The sequence below is a fragment of the Balaenoptera ricei genome, chromosome 6 (genome assembly GCF_028023285.1).
Source record: "Balaenoptera ricei isolate mBalRic1 chromosome 6, mBalRic1.hap2, whole genome shotgun sequence".
NCBI lineage: Eukaryota > Metazoa > Chordata > Mammalia > Artiodactyla > Balaenopteridae > Balaenoptera > Balaenoptera ricei.
The window spans coordinates 28,980,359-28,998,839 of NC_082644.1; the positions used below are offsets into that span (position 1 = coordinate 28,980,359).

An 18,481-nucleotide genomic window follows, 5' to 3' on the forward strand; every position below is an offset into this window, starting at 1 on the left:
CCTTGGGAGTTGTTAACCTTCTCCAGAAAGGATTTTCATTTACTCCCAGCCAGTAACTGGGCAGCTGCAGCCAGTTCAGGGACTGTTTACTTTCAGACCACCCTCACTCTTAGGCTGAAACTTGATAACCCACCCAACCTAAGAGGATTCACAGGGCTCCATTCCTTGGTGGCCCTGCAGTCCAACTTTTGTCTACTTGGCTATTAAGCTCTGCTCAGCCCCTTAGCTTTGTAGTAAACATCTCCAGGGCAAAAGCAGCCCCATTGTTAGGCTCAGCACTTTGATTTCTGCCATCTTCTGAATCTTGGCCTAGAAACCGTTTGCTCTTTTTAGCTCTCTGACTTGATATATATTCTAATTTTTCTAATTGTCCTTCACTGACAAGTATGTGTGAATCATGTGCTCTACCATTCCCAGGAGAGAAACTTAGTGGCTTCCTCTTCATCTACACAATATATTCTCAAATTGCTCTGGAGATGTTAATTACACTTATTCCAAAGTCTTCTTTAAACAACTAGAGTTGTTTATGTGAAATCTGTTTCATCAGGTTTTACTTTTTTTGTTTATGAGCTTAGTTCTTTTACAGAGTTAGTTCTGTTTACATATGAAACTGTTCCTGGATGTCTGCTCATCTTGATACTTGGGATGCCAGTTTGCCCACACTTGCAAAGACCTCCTTCCCTCCAGGAGGAGGATACTGCCCCCAGGTGAAAGCTACTTCCTCAATCTGCCAGCTAACACCCACTTTTGCCATTTCTCTCTGGCCAAATGCTCCCTCCCAATGCCCAAGAATCACCTCTAAAACAAATGTCCTGGCAGCAGAAGGCCTTCATCATCTGAGGCAAATGCTTGCATTCTGTCGAACATGCCTCAGTTTTCCTTTGAGTTGGGCCCTCGTGGAGACTTGAAAACGGGGAAAGAAGGGTGAGAATGCAGTAGTGAGAAGGAACTGCAAGGGGAAGAAAGACTATGAGTAGGACCAGGAGACAGGAAAGCAGGGGCCCATGGACAAGAAAACACAGGCAGCCCACAGGGCTGGACCTCACTCTGAAAGGGTGAGAGGCTGCAGAGATGGGGCCAAGGAACAGGCTGTGGCACACTAGAGCCGAAGGGGGATGAGGAGTCTGCCCTCCACATGGCAGGCAAGGAGGAGCTTGGGGGACTGAGCAGAATTATGTGGTCACTTGGTCTGCCATGTGGAGGGCCTGGCTTGAAGTGCCACCTGGCACAGTGGTCTGGTGCCAGGTCCACAGACCCTGGGAAACAGCAGAGGTTCCTGAGAGCTGGGTCACTCACCAGCAGGAGGGGGCCTTCTGGAAAGTCACAGGCCTCCAATGAAGACGAGTATGTAGGCAGGCAGGAGGCATGCTCACACCCGTTCTCTGCTTTCCATACTTTGATCAGTCCCTGCTCGTCCACGGTGACAACCAGTTGCAGCCGAGGGTAAGTCACCAAATTCACCAGAGCTGCAGGCTGTAGAGGGCTCGACAGATCTCCGTGCCCTAGGCAACAACAAAATTAATGTAACAACTCACATAGGGCCCATTTATTTCCTAAACACTTATTATTTTCATTCATTCGACCATCACCCAGTGCACACTGGGGACATGTAGGTGTAAAGGATATGATGCCCATCCTCACAGGCCGCACAGCATGGTAAGGAACACAACACAGAAGCAATGTTCCACCAGAGAGGAGACAGGTGTGTCCTGGAGGAGAGCAGTGGCTGAGCGTGGGTGTTGAGACTGCCTGGGGTTGGTGCCATTGCAGGGGGATTGAGGGTGGGGTTCTTCATGTGCACTGGGCACAGGATGTCTGAAGCACTCCCAGTGGTTACCTATGGCTCAACTGAAGAAGGCTGGGCAGGGAGGCAGGACCCAACACTACCCACCCTGCCCGGGATCTGGGCTGTGCTTGGGACCCAGGCTGTGCTGGGGACCTGGGCTGTACTCAGGACCTGGGCTTTGCAGGGCTGCATAAAGTGAACTTCCACGTGGAACGTCTCACTTGGTCCCCAAGGAACCCAGGTTTACAGATAAGCTAATTCAGCCTTGTGGTTGTAAACAGTTTCTATTGCATATCTGCAACTGCCCTGCTCAGAACATGCCCTTCCCAGTGGTGTACCCAGCAGTGCCACCGCGGGCCAGGCCTGGTGAAGGCCCATGCCCTGTCACGGCCATTAGCACAGAGGAAAATGACCGGTCCGATATGGGCTGATTCCCAGATACATGGTCTCTCCCAGGATTCTGAAAGCTACAACAGCGAGGTAAAGAGCCTGGGTCCAGCAGGCCCACGGCACATTAGGATAGGGCGTCAGAGAACCAATCCTCTAATTGCTGTTTCTGAGTTTCTCAGAGTTGCCACATGGGGTTTCTTTCCAATTTGGAGTTATTACGGTTCTTTTTCTATCAGGTGTTATCACGTTAGCATGATCTTTTTCCAATCATGATGTCCCAGTATTATTCCATTCTTTTCTTTCTTCCCCCTCACATCAACAAATCAACAGTTGATTTCTGTTGCTTAAACAGCTAACAAGACTATTACTAGTAGGAACTTGGCACCGGTGACTGGGTCATGTCAACTAGGTCTCGGAGAATACACATTATTCACCAGTGGCTAGTAGTATGGAAGTGGGCAAAGAAGCAGTGAAACTCCCCTTCCCATTTCAGAATAGAAAGTAGCAACCAGGGGAACAGAGCGCAGAAACAGGCTACATACTGCATGACTCCAACAAAATGACTGAGCTTTCTAAAAATAAAATAAGATTGGAGATGTGTTCACAAAGAGGATTAAGGTTGGCAAGCCAGGCAGAATGGGTGCAGAGGGGTCTAGCCCTGTCTAACAGTCCCACACTGTGACCAACGGACCACACTAGAGTTCAACAAACCACAGCCTACAGCCAAACCCAGCCCACTAACCATTTTTGTATTTTCGTTAAAAAAAAAAAATCAAAGAATATTTCATGACACATGAAAAAAACAAGAAACTCACATGTGAGGGTCCATAAGTACAGTTTTATTGGAACACAGCCACTCCCTTTTTGTTTACTTCTTGTCTACAGCTGCTTCTGCTTTTCAGCCACATAGTTAAGTAGTTGCAACAGGACCACGTGGTCTGCAAAGCCTAAAATATTTGCTCTCTGGCCCTTTACAGAAAAGGTCTGCCACCCCAGCACCAAAGCTCTTTATGTGCAAGTCAAGACCTTTTTGTTTTGGCAACTATGGAACCTCCCAGCCTTCAGGTCTTCTTCCTGCCCAAGAGCCCCTCATCTAAGCCTGTGTGGTCTCATGTCCACAGCCTAAGGTGGGTCTCTTTCAGGGCAACACAACTGCAATGAAACAGAGACCAGCCACCTGCACCCATCAGTCACCAGAGACCTTCACTCGAAATTATAATGTCAAACATCACTGTATATGAGGAAAATAAAGCACGTGGAAAAGAAAAAAAAAACATGATAAACAAATGAAAAACTGACCATGGAGGAAAGACATATGATGCAAATAACTGTATCCTTTAAACAACAAAAAAGAGCAATCAGAGAATATGAAAATGGATAGGAAAGCTTTTTAACAATTAGTACCAACCAAGTCCAAAATACTAATCAAGTTATCGAGGTTGTAACACTTAAGTTTGCAAGTGGGGTGAGTAAAAGCTGCATTATCTGGGCAAAACCACCCAGAGGCTGGCATTGGCTCCAATGTGGACATCACAGAACTGGGCATGGCAGCTGTCATCCCCTTGCATAAACAGCCTCCATCAGGCACTGCAAAAATGCCCATCTCCCTGAGGCAGGACAGCAGAGAGTCAAGGGCATTTGCGATCAATCAGACTCAAGTCTGAAGTGTGACCTGGCACAGCGACTGAGCCTCCTGCAGCTCAGATTTCTCATCTGTACAATGGGGCTCCCACTCCTCACCTCACAAGTTGGCTGTGATGGTTAAAGAGAATAAAGGCAAAGGGCCTCGCTAAGACTGAGGACATAGCAGCATCTGGTCACTTCTCATCCTGGCCCCCTCCTGGACAGCTCACCTCTTGCAGATCCCAGGCACACACGGTGCCATCTGACGACACGGTGCACACCACGGACTTCTCCCACCCATCAAACCAGTACTCTGGTTGAGATGTAGGCCAGCTCATCTATCTCTCCTGAAAGAGAACACAGACTTGCCTTAAGCACACACATGGATGCCTGGGATGTGAACATTCAACTTGGTGAAGGGGAGGCAGGCAATTCATTCCTCTTCTCTCTCAGGAGCATGACAGGTGCTGATTCTGGGGACAGTGGTGGACAGAAAGAGCTGGGACTTCAGACTTACAGTTTGGGTATCATGCCCAGGACTGCCTACCACCCACCAGCCATGTTACTGTGAACAACAGTTACAACATCCTTATCTCTTAGTTTCTGTTTCTTTCTACTCTGAAATAGATGTAATGATCTCTGTGAGGATCAAATGATAACACAGGTATAGAACATAGCAGGGTATGTCCTCATTATGTGGCATTTTCCAACTAATTGGCTGAAAAACCAAATCCCTAGAGATCTGACCAGGGAAAGAGTGGGAATGCACAGAGTTACCACCTTCCCCACCCCGTACCTTTGTGCCCAGCAATGGCTTTGCAGATAAAGTCCTTCTCTGGCCACCCAGATTCCATTCGGAACTCCAGCTCGGATCAGCAGAGATAGTACTGTTTCCATGTCTGTGTGCCCAGGGTCGTCTGGGAGGCTTTACAGGAGGACCAGCGTCTCAGACACAGCTGCCTGAAACAAAGACCCACAGTCCCAGGCAGAAAAGGAGTCATTAGAAGGTGTTTTGGCATCAATAGGCCTAGCTTTGATTCCCAGCTTCACCATCTACTAGCTTGGACAACTCACTTTGCCTATGTAGGCCTCAGTTTCCTCCACTGTTAAATGGGGATAATGATATGACACTGAACGAGTGCTCACCACATGTCGGGAATAGGTGCTTTTCGTGTTTCCAGTCAATCTATATAACAACCCCATAAGGTAGGTCCTCATCTCCATTTTAGACATGAGAGAGAGGTTAAACAACTAACCCAGGGTCATGCAGCCTTGGTCATGCAACTGGAACTCAAGAGTCTGCATTTTTTTGAAGCCGCCAACTATTGTTGAACTATTTCTCCCTTCAATTTTGTCAGCCCTTCATGCATTTTGTTGCTTTGTTATTAGGTCCATTTACATTTATAATTTTTAGATCTTCTTGATGGATTGATCTGTTTATTATTATAAAATATCCTTCTTTGTCCCTAGTAACACTTTTTGTCTTAAAGTCTGTTTTGTCTGATATTAGCATAGTCATTCTAGCTCTCTCTTGGTTGCTGTTTGCATGGTATATGTTTCCATTCTATTATTTTCAACCTGTATCTTTGAATCTAAAGTGTGTCTATTGTAGACAGCATATACTTGGATATTTTTAATCCCTTCTGCCAATCTCTGCCTTTTCATTGGAGTGTTTAATCCATATATATTTAATACAACTACTGATAAGATAGGATTTACATGTCATTTTGCTTATTTCTATGCATTTTTCCTTCTATTCCTCTATTACTGCCTTCTTTTGTATTAAGTATTTTCTTGTGTCCTATTGCCTTGTCATTTCTTCAACTGTATATTCTTTTAGTTCTTAGTGGTTGCCTTGGGGATTACTGGATAAAAATCTTAATTTATGACAATCTAGTTTTGATTAATAGCAACTTAATAGTATCAAAAAACTTAGCTCCTGTGTAGCTCCATTTTATGCCCCTCTCATTCATGCTGTTATTGTCATACAGATTACATCTTCATACATTATGTACCCAATGGAGAGTCACAATTATTGTTTTATGCAGTTGTCCTTTAAATCACATAGGAAAAAAGGAGTTACAAACAAAAGAATTCATTTATGTTGCCTTTTATATACACCCATATGGTTACTTTACTGGTGCTACTTCTTCACGTGGATTCAAGTTCCTGTCTAATGTCCTTTCATATCAATCTGAAAGACTCTCTTTAGTATTTTTTGTAGGGCAAGTCTACTAGCAACAAATTCTCAGAGCTTTTGTTAATCTGGGAATGTCTTAATTTTCTCCTTCATTTTGCTAGATATAGAATTATTTATTTATTTATTTGTTTATTTATTTATAATCAGTCATCAATTTTATACACATCAGTGTATACATGTCAATCCCAATCGCCCAATTCAGCACACCACCATCCCCACCCCACCGCGGTTTTCCCCCCTTGGTGTCCACACGTTTGTTCTCTACATCTGTGTCTCAACTTCTGCCCTGCAAACCAGTTCATCTGTACCATTTTTCTAGGTTCCACATACATGTGTTAATATACGATATTTGTTTTTCTCTTTCTGACTTACTTCACTCTATATGACAGTCTCTAGATCCATCCACGTCTCAACAAATGACTCAATTTCGTTCCTTTTTATGGCTGAGTAATATTCCATTGTATGTATGTACCACATCTTCTTTATCCATTTGTCTGTTGATGGGCATTTAGGTTGGTTCCATGACCTGGCTATTGTAAATAGTGCTGCAATGAACATTGGGGTGCATGTGTCTTTTTGAATTACGGTTTTCTCTGGGTATATGCCCAGTAGTGGGATTGCTGGATCATATGGTAATTCTATTTTTAGTTTTTTAAGGAACCTCCATATTGTTCTCCATAGTGGCTGCATCAATTTACATTCCCACCAACAGTGCAAGAGGGTTCCCTTTTCTCCACACCCTCTCCAGCATTTGTTGTTTGTAGATTTTCTGATGATGCCCATTGTAACTGGTGTGAGGTGATACCTCATTGTAGTTTTGATTTGCATTTCTCTAATAATTAGTGATGTTGAGCAGCTTTTCATGTGCTTCTTGGCCATCTGTATGTCTTCTTTGGAGAAATGTCTATTTAGGTTTTCTGCCCATTTTTCGATTGGGTTGTTTGTTTCTTTAATATTGCGCTGAATGAGCTGTTTATATATTTTGGAGATTAATCCTTTGTCCGTTGATTCGTTTGCAAATGTTTTCTCCCATTCTGAAGGTTGTCTTTTTGTCTTGTTTATGGTTTCCTTTGTTGGGAAAAAAAAAAAACAAAAAAAACGGAGCTTGAGGAATCAGACTCCCTGACTTCAGACTATACTACAAAGCTACAGTAATCAAGACAATATGGTACTGGCACAAAAACAGAAACATAGATCAATGGAACAAGAAAGCCCAAAGATAAACCCAGGCACCTATGGTCAACTAATCTATGACAAAGGAGGCAAAGATATACAATGGAGAAAAGACAGTCTCTTCAATAAGTGTTGCCAGGAAAACTGGACAGCTACATGTAAAAGAAGGAAATTAGAATACTCCCTAACACCATACACAAAAATAAACTCAAAATGGATTCGAGACCTAAATGTAAGACCGGACACTATAAAACTCTTAGAGGAAAACATAGGAAGAACACTCTTTGACATAAATCACAGCAAGATCTTTTTTGATCCACCTCCTAGAGTAATGGAAATAAAAACAAAAATAAACAAATGGGACCTAATGAAACTTCAAAGCTTTTGCACAGCAAAGGATATAGAATTCTTGATGACAATCTTTTTCTTCCCACACCTTCAACATATCAGCACACTCCTTTTTGGGCTCCATGGTTTTTTATGAGAAATCAACCGTTACTCTCATTGGGGTTGTCCCATACATGATGAGTTGCTTCTCTCTTGATGCTTTCAAGATTCTGTCTTTGGCTTTCAAGTTGGATTATAATGTGTCTCGACATGGAACTCTTTTGACTTTATCCTACTTGCAGCTCACTGAGCTTCTGGATGTGTAAATTACCATTTTTCATCAAATTTGGGAAGTTTTCAGTCATATCTTTAAATACTTTCTACTTTCTTTCTCCTCTCATCTGGAACTCCCTATTATCTGTTGCTTGCATGCTTGATGGTGTCCCACAGGTCTCTTAGGCACTATTCATTTTTCTTCATCTTCAGCTTCATTGCATTCCTCAGACTGGATAATCTCAACTGACCTATATTCCAGTTTACTGATTCTTTCTTCTGCCTGCTCAAATCTGCTCTTGAATTTTTAATTTGATATTGTACTTTCCTACTCCATAATTTCTGTTTAGTTATTTTTTTTATAATTTTTCTTTATTAATATTCTCTATTAAATGAGACACTGTTCTCATACTTCCCTTCAGTTCTTTTCACGTGGTTTCCTCTAGTTCTTTGCACATACTAAAATAGTTGATTTAAAGTCTTTGTCTAGTAGGTCTGATGCCTGGGCTTCCTTGGGGACAGTCTTTATTGTTTGCTTTGTTTCCTGCATATTAGCGACACTTTATTTCTTTGCATGACTTATAACTTCTGTTGAAAACTGAACATTTTAAATAACATAATGTAGAACTCTGGAAATCTGATTCCACCCCACCCCCGGTTTGTTATTATTGCCGTTATTATTTTTGGTTTGTTTAGTGAAGTAACTCTGAAAAGTTTCTGAAGTAACTCTGAAAGTCTGTATTCTTTGTTATGTAGGGCCACTTATGTCTCTGCTCAGTTAAATTAATGTGCAGTAATGAGAGGACAGAGATTTCCTAAATTTCTGGAACCACTAAGTTTCCTAGTCATTGCCAAAGGCTCTATGTGCAGGTTGGGGCATGTGTGCAACACTCAGCCAGGCAGTTGACTTCTCTGCCTTAGTCTTCACTTCCTGCTTCCACAGAACCTCAAGGTTAACCAGAGGTAAAAGTTTAGAGCGCTTTTATATCTGCCCTGAGTTAGCACACAGCCCTGCACAAGCACTTGGCCTTCTAGATTCCTAGGAATGTGTTGGAGCTTTCCAAAACCCCTAAGGACATCACATTCCCAGCTTTTCCTTTTAAACTCTTTGGTTAGCCTATTGTTTCCTTAACTATCATTCATCAACTCTGATTAAAGACTAATTAAAAAGTTAATCAATTCTCTTTAGTTGTTTTGACAAATGCCCCAAGGTAAAGGTTTTTCACATTGGATGAACACCAAGCAAGGTAAAATAAAGACAGCTTACACGTGAGCTCTTCCAGGAAACACCAGACAGGTCGAACAATGACAATTCTCTGGGAATAAGGCTTTGAAGAATCTCTCATCCCATTCTTACCCTTCCAGTGACTGCGGCTCCTGCTTTCACTGTGATTGTGAACTGTTGGTATTCAAGGCTAACACAAAGCTGGAAGGTTGTTATGGGAACAGGGCAAGTGAACACTTGCTGCTCTTACTGAGAATAAGCCATTTTTTTCTTGAATAAACATTTCCCAGACTACTGTAAGTCTCTGGTTAATTTCCAGAGTTCTGTAAAAGTTGATTTTGACAATTTATGCCAGTTTTCTCATTGCTTTTACGGAGGAGAAAATTTTCAGAAGTCATTAATCCACCATTTTCCAAGAGTCTGCATCCTTAACTTGTATGTATCAATAACTACTGTCAATTCTATGATAGCAACTCGCTTATAACGTTGTTGAAGATAAAACATTAGCTCATCCACACTATGGAGAATACTGAATCCCCACCTAGTCTGTGGACCCCAAAGTGAGTGAGACATGGTCCTTGCCCTATGAGTACTCGCAGCTGGTGGTTAGGAGGACAAGTAAAACTAAAATTCTGGAGAGAATTGCTAAGTTTCAGAAGGGGCAGCCTATGGTGCCATGGGAGTAAAACACAAGGAGAGTGAACATCTGGGAGAGGATTAGGGAGGCCTCATGGACAAAGGCTTTCAAAATTTACAGTCACCAGAGTTGATACAGCATCAGAGGACTCCAGTCATATCTCACAGAGGAGAAAAATGAGGCTGGGTGGGAAATAAGTAGCTCACAACCCATGGTCCCAATAAGTACAACACAAAGAGTTTCTCTCCATTCAAAGCCTGTACACTCACTGAGCACCTATGTGTCAGGCTCTGTACTAGGCACCAGTGACCTTCTAACACACTGTGAAGGATCCAGTGCTTATGTTGGATATGGGTTTTCCTGTACCCACTGAAACCCTGTTCCTTCTACCAGAAGTAGCATACTCACAGCCTGCAGGCAGAATGGGCATCCAGTTTACCTTGTCTGGCCTGCATAGGATTGGCCTATGTGAACTAGCTGCCAATACTTAAAAATCAAGAGATTTCACATACTAATTAGGTAAAAGAAGAAGATCTAACTATACTGAAATCAAATTCTCACCTGGAAAAATTTATCTGGGGCCACACAGAACAGTACTCTTCAGACAAGAATGAGCTTTCAGGGAATTCCCTGGTGGTCCAGTGGTTAGGACTCTGCGCTTTCACTGCTGAGGGCCTGGGTTCTATCCCTGGTCGGGGAGCTAGGATCCTGCAAGCCGCATGGCACAGCCGAAAAAAAAAAAAAAAAAAAGAATGAGCTTTCAGCTCCACCGTGGCCTTCACCATCCCTTTTATCTCTTGGACTAAGAGGCTGAGTATCAGCTGCCTCACATCATCATTCTTATGTTGTTGATTTTCTTTTAGTTGAAATAATCGGAAAGGGAAATTTCTTGTACCCATATCTCAACCTAAACAGTGTGAAAATAAAAGCTAGACTAAGAAGATAATGTGGTTTAAGAAAAAGGGAGGATAACATTTCTTTGTGGAAGTGAAGTCTATTTCTACATATTTAAGGCCATTATACATCAAACCATAAGTAGGAACCATGACCAATATTCAGAAGAAATAACACCAAGTGATTTGACCAAAAAAAGGGCAGACTGTCAACAAGGCTAAAGTGTGCACATGAGTAAAGTATGAGAAACACAAGCCTCTGAAATACAAGGATGTATCAAGTGAAAAAACACCATGGCACCAAAACCTTTCAGATAGCAATTAACAGCAAAACAATCTACTGTACACAAACAAAAAAAAAATATTTGTACCTTAAACAAAAGCAAATATTTGCAATTTTCCTTTTAACCAAAAATCTAACACATAGTGTGTTAAAGAGATGGCAGAATTTAAAAGGTCATGAAGCATTTTAAAGAAGTAACTTGCAGTGTTTTAAATTAGAATTATAGAGTACATATTAAAAACATATGACCGGTTAACCATGTTCATTTACTGTGTCCGTAAGAGTTCCTATGGGCCTGGAGAGTTTTGGGGCCTAGTACCCATGACAGGTACAACATTAGAAATGACACGTGCATGTGACGATGCTCCTGGAATGCTGTTGCAGTTGTCCCAGTTCCAGAAACATAAACCCAGTGTTTTTTTTATGAACATAGGTCAAGGATACCATCCCAAAGAATGACTGTATGCTAAAAAGAGTTTAGCACCAAAAACTATAAAATAGTAATGAACCGAAAACCCATTCGTGACTTGGCTTGCAGACAGCTGAAGAATCTGCTTGAGGAACCTGGAGGTACACACAATATGGTAACACATGTATGTATGTGGGGGTTAGGTGATAAGCTGCACAAGAGATTTTTTGAACTGCTGAAAGAAATATATTGCTTATGTTACTCAAAGGGAAATTCCTACCCCAGCTTATCCTACCCCAGCTTAAAGATGAGAACAAAGACTAGGGTTTAGGGTTGGCATCCTACCCATTCCAACTGTGAGAACTGCCCTCCAAGGGCTTCCACAAATAGTTACACCAATCTATGAGTCAACTCATTTATTTCTAGTGACACAATGTCTTTGAGAATCACATTTGGCAAGACATTCTCTTGTCCACTTATCTACAGAGAAATCAATTTCCAGAATTGAATGTTCTATCTAGAGTACATCCCCCAAATTGTAGAGATAAAGACTGAAATCCAATAAAAGTTCCCTTACTTCAAAATTGACTAGAGATTAACATCATTTTTCTAATTAATATTATTAGCAATAAAAAAAATGAATAAAAAGCAACAAACAGAACAGTGCTGTATGATACTGAAAAATAAATATGGCAAGATTGGCATTCCACAATTCTCAAATATATCAATTCACAGTTATTCTAAAAATAAAAACCATCAAGCAAAGATTCCCTCCATGTTTGGAGGAAACTTCATGTGAACAGTTGTTTTCCATCAGGATAGACTAAAACTAAATATAGCTCCTAGTTGATAGTCAAGGCTATATAGTCTGTCCTATATTCTGCAAGAGGCAGAAGATCTGACACTTACCTCTTGGGACAAAAGAAAAGATGTCAGGTTCCAAAGGAGGAATGAACAGAAAAGAAAAATTTAATGATTAAAATATTTTTTATTTTCTACTTTTAATTTTTTGAATTTTATTTAAGTTCTAATATCAAACATGCTTATATAACTATGTTGTTACACCAAAGTTGAAATCAAATAAAAGTGGTTTATTTGTCTATTGATTTGTCTATCAGCCAGCTGCATTCAATTTGCTGTACATTTCTGCCCCTGAGTTTGGTACCCCCACCTACATCAACCTCCACTTGATTAACAAAATCGCTTATATTTCAATATACTATAAAAAAAGTCTCACACCCCCAACTAGGGAGGAGTCTCCTGCTGGTAAGGGCTGTGGATTGTCCCTTCTTGTCTACTTAACAGAAACGCAGTGAGTGCTGAAAAGTACACCCCTCTCTCCTTTGAGGGATACTCTCCTGAGCAGGCCTGGCTCTTCCTCCACTCACCTCCACAGTTCCTTGGTCCTTGAAGCCTCATTCCAGACCCAGAAGAGTAGCTGGTCAGTCAACATGCAATTAGTGCCTAGCCTGCCAGGCCCTGTGGAGGGGACAGAGAGCTAAATGAGACCCAGTGCTTGCACTCAAGAACACTCACCCTGGGGAGTTAGAGACAAATTCAGACCATCAAATAAAACACACCAAATAATGAATGACAAAGGAGAGAATGACCAACTCAGTTGGAGCCAAGGGGTTCAGAAGTAACTACTGATCAACTCCTGAAGGATGAGTAGTTATCCTCTAAGAAAACGGCTGAAGCATTTCAGGGAGAGAAAGATCCGCTTGGGCAAAGATTCAGAAGTATGAAAAAGATGATGAGTAAGTTGCCTTAATCAGAACATAGAGAAAGGAGCTGGAGACAGGCTTAGACCAACTCTTGGAAGTCAGAAGGGCAAAAACAGTGAGAAGTCACTTGAGAACTGTGAATGGAAGAGTGGCAAGTCAAACTGTGTTTTAGGCTGCTATGAGAAGGAAGGACTTGGAGACTTCCCTCGTGGTCCAATGGTTAAGAATCCGCCTTCCAATGCAGGGGGCATGGGTTGGATACCTGGTCGAGGAACTAAGATCCCACATGCTGGGGCAACTAAGCCCATGCACGCTCTAGAGCCCATGCGCCACAACTAGAGAGCCCGTGCACTGCAACGAAAGATCCCACGTGCCACAACAAAGATCCCATGTGCCGCAACTAAGACCCGATGCAGCAAAATAAATAAATATTAAAAAAAAAAAAAAAAAAGACTCTGAGCTTCCACTGTAGGGGGCACGGGTTGGATCCCTGGTTGGGGAACTAAGATCCTGTAAGCCACGTGGTAGGGCCAATTGAATAAAAAAGAGAGAGAAGGACAGACTGGAAAAGAGGGCAGAGCAGCAGGACCCATAAGAAGGCTGCTGCAATGGAGTAAATTAAGGCTCTGGCTAAAGGGATGTCCCAGAGATGCCAAGGTGGAGGAACAGAACTGCTACCTGGGGAGGGCACACAGGCTGCTCTCTGCAGAAGTATCTGGAAGAGGCTCAGGTGGCCCTGGGAAGGGATCACAGTACCCTGCCTCCCCCTCCCTCAGGCCCACACCTGCATCCTGGAACTTCTTGGCCTCTCCAGCTGGGCCACCCTGGGTTCTGGAGCCTATACAGCTTCAGTAGAAACCACTCTGGAGCTTTCCGTGGCCCAGACCTACTGAGGGTCCCAGCCAGATACGTGGCTTTCCAGGCCCTGGCAGAAATAACAACCACCCTGTCTGAGCCCAGGTTCCTACTTCCACAGCCCTCACTCACCCGAGATCAAAGTTTCTCAGTCCTTAAGAAATCTTTTTGGCTAGTAGGAATGTAAAGTTGATATTTTGCAATAATCAAACCAGGTAAGAAGATTTCCGCATTCTTTTTTTCTATAGCTCCCAGTTCAAAACCCAACTGAGATGTTCTTACTTCCCTAACATAAAATTATAATATGTAATATAACCTGCAAAATGGGTGTTACCCACCTTGGAGAATGCCTCTGTTAGATGCTGATCTTCATGATGACACTGTGAGGCAGGGTTTATTGACCTCATTTTACCTAACAGGGAAACCAGAACCTGGAGAAGTTGCTGCTATCAAAGGGTAAAAGGCACCTCCCTTTCAAAATCTGCTGGGAGACTACCTGGGTGACCTCAGCCAATGCACTCTCGGCACGATACTCACTTTCCCTATTGGTTGGTAAAAATGGGGATAACAACCCAGTATTTTACTTGATACATTTAAGTTATAATTACACAATTCAGGTAAGGGTCTGTTTATTAATCTTTTTGTCAAATGATATAATAATGTATTTTAAAAGTAAAGAAATTCATTTACTCAACAAACATTTACTTAGAGTACACTAAATATCAAGCCATACGCTGAGTGTATACACACAGTGATCATACAGTGGTTATACACACAGTGATGCAAGAGACAAAAGAATGAGTCTAGCGGGGGTGGGGGGGAAGCAAACATTTAACAAGCACAGTATGTGATCATTTAGTCACAGTTGTGCTGAGTAAGAGCACAGAGGAGGAAGAGCTCGGAGCACAACAGGGGCAGAAGCGCAGATCAGACTAATGCACTAAACAGGCACTTAGGGAGCACAGCCAGTACAGGAGTTCGACTGGCTGGGAAGGGACAGGCGGAGCCCGCAGGAGGAGGTGCCACTCACAGGGAGGGCACGGCTTTCCAGGCAGGCCCCAGAAGGGAAATTCCAGAATATTCCAGAAGAGGTGGGATCCCTAGGCCAATCTTAGGGGTGAACCCTGTTCACAGGTGCCCAGTGCAAGCCAACCGCGCAGGGGGCTCTGGACACACCGACAGACGGAGGAACAGAGGGATAAGAGGTTTTCAGAGCAACCCCTTCATAGGTCGCCGAGGTCGCCACCCCGGGGGCCAAGAGCGTCCTCTGCAGATCGCGGATTCAGGGCCGTCCGACGCCCCCTCCCAGATTTGGGAAACGGAGGCTCCGAGGGGACGGGCCGACCATGGACACGCCAGTGACCAGGAGCCCAGCCCTGCCTCCCGCCTGGGACAGGACGCGCTACCTTATCCACCTGGGCGACGCAGAGCATGTCTCGGGCCTCCAAGAAGGAGAAGACGTGCAGCAGCTCGGGCAAACCCATCTGCGGCTCCACGGCGCCAGCCCCCGTGGTTGCCTGGGTCGGGCTACGCCTTCGCTGCGCTTCCGCCCCCGCAGGCCGAGCCCCGCCCGCTCGCTTCATCCTCGCCCAGCCTCCGCGCTTCCGTTCGGAACACCCACTTCTACTAATCCGCTCACCGGCCCTGCTTCTACTTGGCCTTAGACTGGCTTCTAACCCTTGTCCTGACATTCGCTGAGACCCTCGCCCACCCCCTTATACTGACATTCATCCTCGTTCTGACCTTCGCCCTGACCCTCACGCGGGACCCTGTGGTGCCCCTGAACCCAGCACCTCCCGAGCCCTTGCCCTGGTGCTGGCCCTTATCCAGACCTTGACCCTCTTCCTCAACCTCGCCCTAATCATCACCCTTGATTTCATTAGCATCTGACATCTACCATACTCCTGTCCCTACCCTCACCTGACCCTGACTCACCCTAATACACACCTTCATCCTGAGCTTTGCCCTAGCCCTGACCCTGGCCTTCACAATCACCTTCAGAATGACCCTCAGCCTCCGTCTTACACTGGCACTGGCCCTTGCCCAAGCCCTGGCTCTAACCTGGTACTTCCCTCATCAGGGCCCCTGCCCGGGCTCTCACCCTACCTAGCCTTAGCCCCAACCCTGGACCTCACCCTGGTTTTGGTCGTGGCCCTGGCCAAGATCAGATCAGAGTTAGTGTAAGGGTGAAGGTCATGATCAAGCTCAATGTCAGAGCAGCCAGGGTCACAGTCAGGATGAGGGTAAGATCAGAGACAGAGTGATGAAGATCAGAATCAGCGTGAGGGTGAGTGTCCAGTTCAAGGTAAAATTCTATGTCAGGTTAAGGATCAAGATAAGACAATGGTCAGGGTCATGGTGTCAGAATCAGGTTCAAGGACAAGATCACTATGAGGGAAATTTTAGATCCAGGGTTAGGTTCAAGATCAAGTTCAAGATCAGTGTGAGAGCCAACGTTAGGATCAAGTTGAGGCTCCATTAGAGAGGATCAGTGAGAGGATGAATGTCAGGATTAGGATGATGGTTATTGTCAGGGTGAAAGTAAGATTGAAAGTTGGATTCAAGTTGACAGTGGATGTCCAGTTCCGTGTAGGATTCAGGGTCAAGGTGAGGGTGAGGTTGATGCTCAGGATTAGAGTCAGTGTCAGGTTCAGGGTCAAGATCAATGTGAGGTAGTGTCAGGGTCAGGGTGAGCATGATGGTCATTGTGAAGGTCAAGGTCAATTAAAAGTCAAGGTGGGTCCCTTTTCTATTGCTGCTGGAAGGAATTAAGTCCTCCTCCTCCAACTCTCCCTCCCAACCCCCATTGCATTGGCCCAATCTGCATAATCCAGGACACTCTTTCCATCTCAAAGTCTGTATGCTTTAATCACATTTGCAAAGTCCCTTTTGTGTGTAAGGCAATGTATTCATAGGTTAGGACATGGGCATCTTTGGTGGGGGTGGGGGGGACATTATTCTGCTTACCACAGAGGGTCAGAGTTTGGTTTATAGTCAAAATCAAGTTCAAGGTTAAGTTTCAAAGTGAGGATGGGTCAAGATGAAGGTGACGATCAGGCTGAGGACGAGTCATCATAATAATGAAAGTCAGTGTCCGTGTGAAGTTCAATTCAGGGTCAGGGTCTAGATTAGGTTCAAGGTCATGATGGGATTAGGGTGTCAATGGTGACAGCCAAGTGTGAGTCCATGTTCTGTGTGAGGCTCAGCATTAGGATGAGGACCCAGGTCAGGATGAAGTTGAGGTCTAGGTCAAGATGAGGGTCAGGATCAGGATCATGGTCAGGCTTGGTGTGCAGACTAGTTTCAGCTTGAGTGTACAGTGTAGTTCAGCATCAAGGCGCAAGTTCAAGGGCAGGGTGTGTCAGTATGATGGTCCTTGTCAAGGTGAGGATTCAGTCTAGGGGCAGAGTGAAGTTGAGGGTCAGAATCAGATTGAAGGTGGTGAGTATCTCATTTATCACAGTATTCACAATCAGTGTGAGAGAAGCTGTCATTGTCAAAGATAAGTCAAGCTCAGGGCAAGTGTCAGGGACATGTTAATGGTCAGGATCAGGATCATAATGAGCATCAAGGTAAGAGGAATGTCAATTAGAGACTCAGGGTTAAGGTTAAGATGAGAGCCAAGTTCATGGACAAGGTTTAGTTCTAGGTCAAACGGGGTCAGAGTTTGGGTGAGGGTCAGAGTCAATGCCAAGATCAAAGCCAGGCATGGGTGGGGAAGGGGCTGGCAAAGAATTGAGTGAGGGTGAGAGTCAGTGTATATGTCAGGGTCAGGGTGATAGGGTCAGGTTAAGTGTAAGGTTTAAGGTAAAGATGAGGGTCAATGTCAGGGTGGAGTAAGCGTTAAGAGTCTTTGTGAGTGGAACTGGCTGAGGGTCAGTGGTCAGGGTTTGGGTACAGACTTGCGTTCATAAGAAGGTGAGAGACACCAGAAATTGAGCTAGACTGAAGCTTAGAGTCTACAGATGTGGCTGGACAAACAGGCAGAGGCCAGATCCTTAAAACATCTTTAAAGACATATGGGACACTCAGACTCTTCCCTGAAAGCAACAACTAGAGTTTACTGTGCTGTGCCCTCTAGGAGCTTGGAGAGCAGTGACTGTGGCACTGTTAGTCACCTCTGTGACTGCAGTGCTTACAGAATTTTAGCCACATGAGCACAAAATGAATATTTTAAGAATACAAGATTGCTAAGAATAAGTTTCTCTGACTTATCTGTTTTTATCTATCTGTGAACCAATACCACATTGCTTATTTATTACAGCCCTATGATAGTCTTGGTATCTGATAGGGTAAGTCCTTTCATCATTTTTTGCCTTTTCTTCTGCTTCTGCCTCCTCTTAACCCTTTCATTTCCCCATATATTTTAGAATTGGCTTACCAAATTATTTAATAAGAAAAACAAGAGCCAGTTCAGATTGTATTGGGATTTACTGAATTAACAAATGAGTTCCAGGAATGTCTGTCTTCTTATTTGCCCAGTATCTCTGAGTAAAGAGGAGGCCCATGTGGTCCAGGCTCACCCGTATCCTGAGGGTGATGTTGGTAAACCAGCTTAAGGTGTGGAGGGTCACTTATTGGGTCCCCAACTTGAGCCATTCCTGGGTCCTGATTTCTGCCAACTCACCTCCAAAAGGGAGCTCTGTCACATGAAGCACCTAGCAATCTCCCAAGACTAAAGTA

At 44.0% G+C, this 18,481-nt stretch overlaps 1 long non-coding RNA gene across 1 annotated transcript in view; it reads right to left on the reverse strand.

Moving 5' to 3' along the window:
- Positions 1–659: 659 nt before the first annotated feature.
- The window catches only part of LOC132366920 (uncharacterized), an 84,683-nt gene continuing 66,861 nt past the window's right edge, over positions 660–18,481 (reverse strand). Inside the window, exons 3-8 of the long non-coding RNA XR_009503602.1 lie at positions 12,608–12,698; positions 10,196–10,342; positions 4,596–4,759; positions 4,030–4,146; positions 1,297–1,502; positions 660–903 (exon numbers count right to left, since the gene is read on the reverse strand). This is a non-coding gene — a long non-coding RNA (uncharacterized LOC132366920). The remainder of the gene's footprint in view (positions 904–1,296; positions 1,503–4,029; positions 4,147–4,595; positions 4,760–10,195; positions 10,343–12,607; positions 12,699–18,481) is intronic.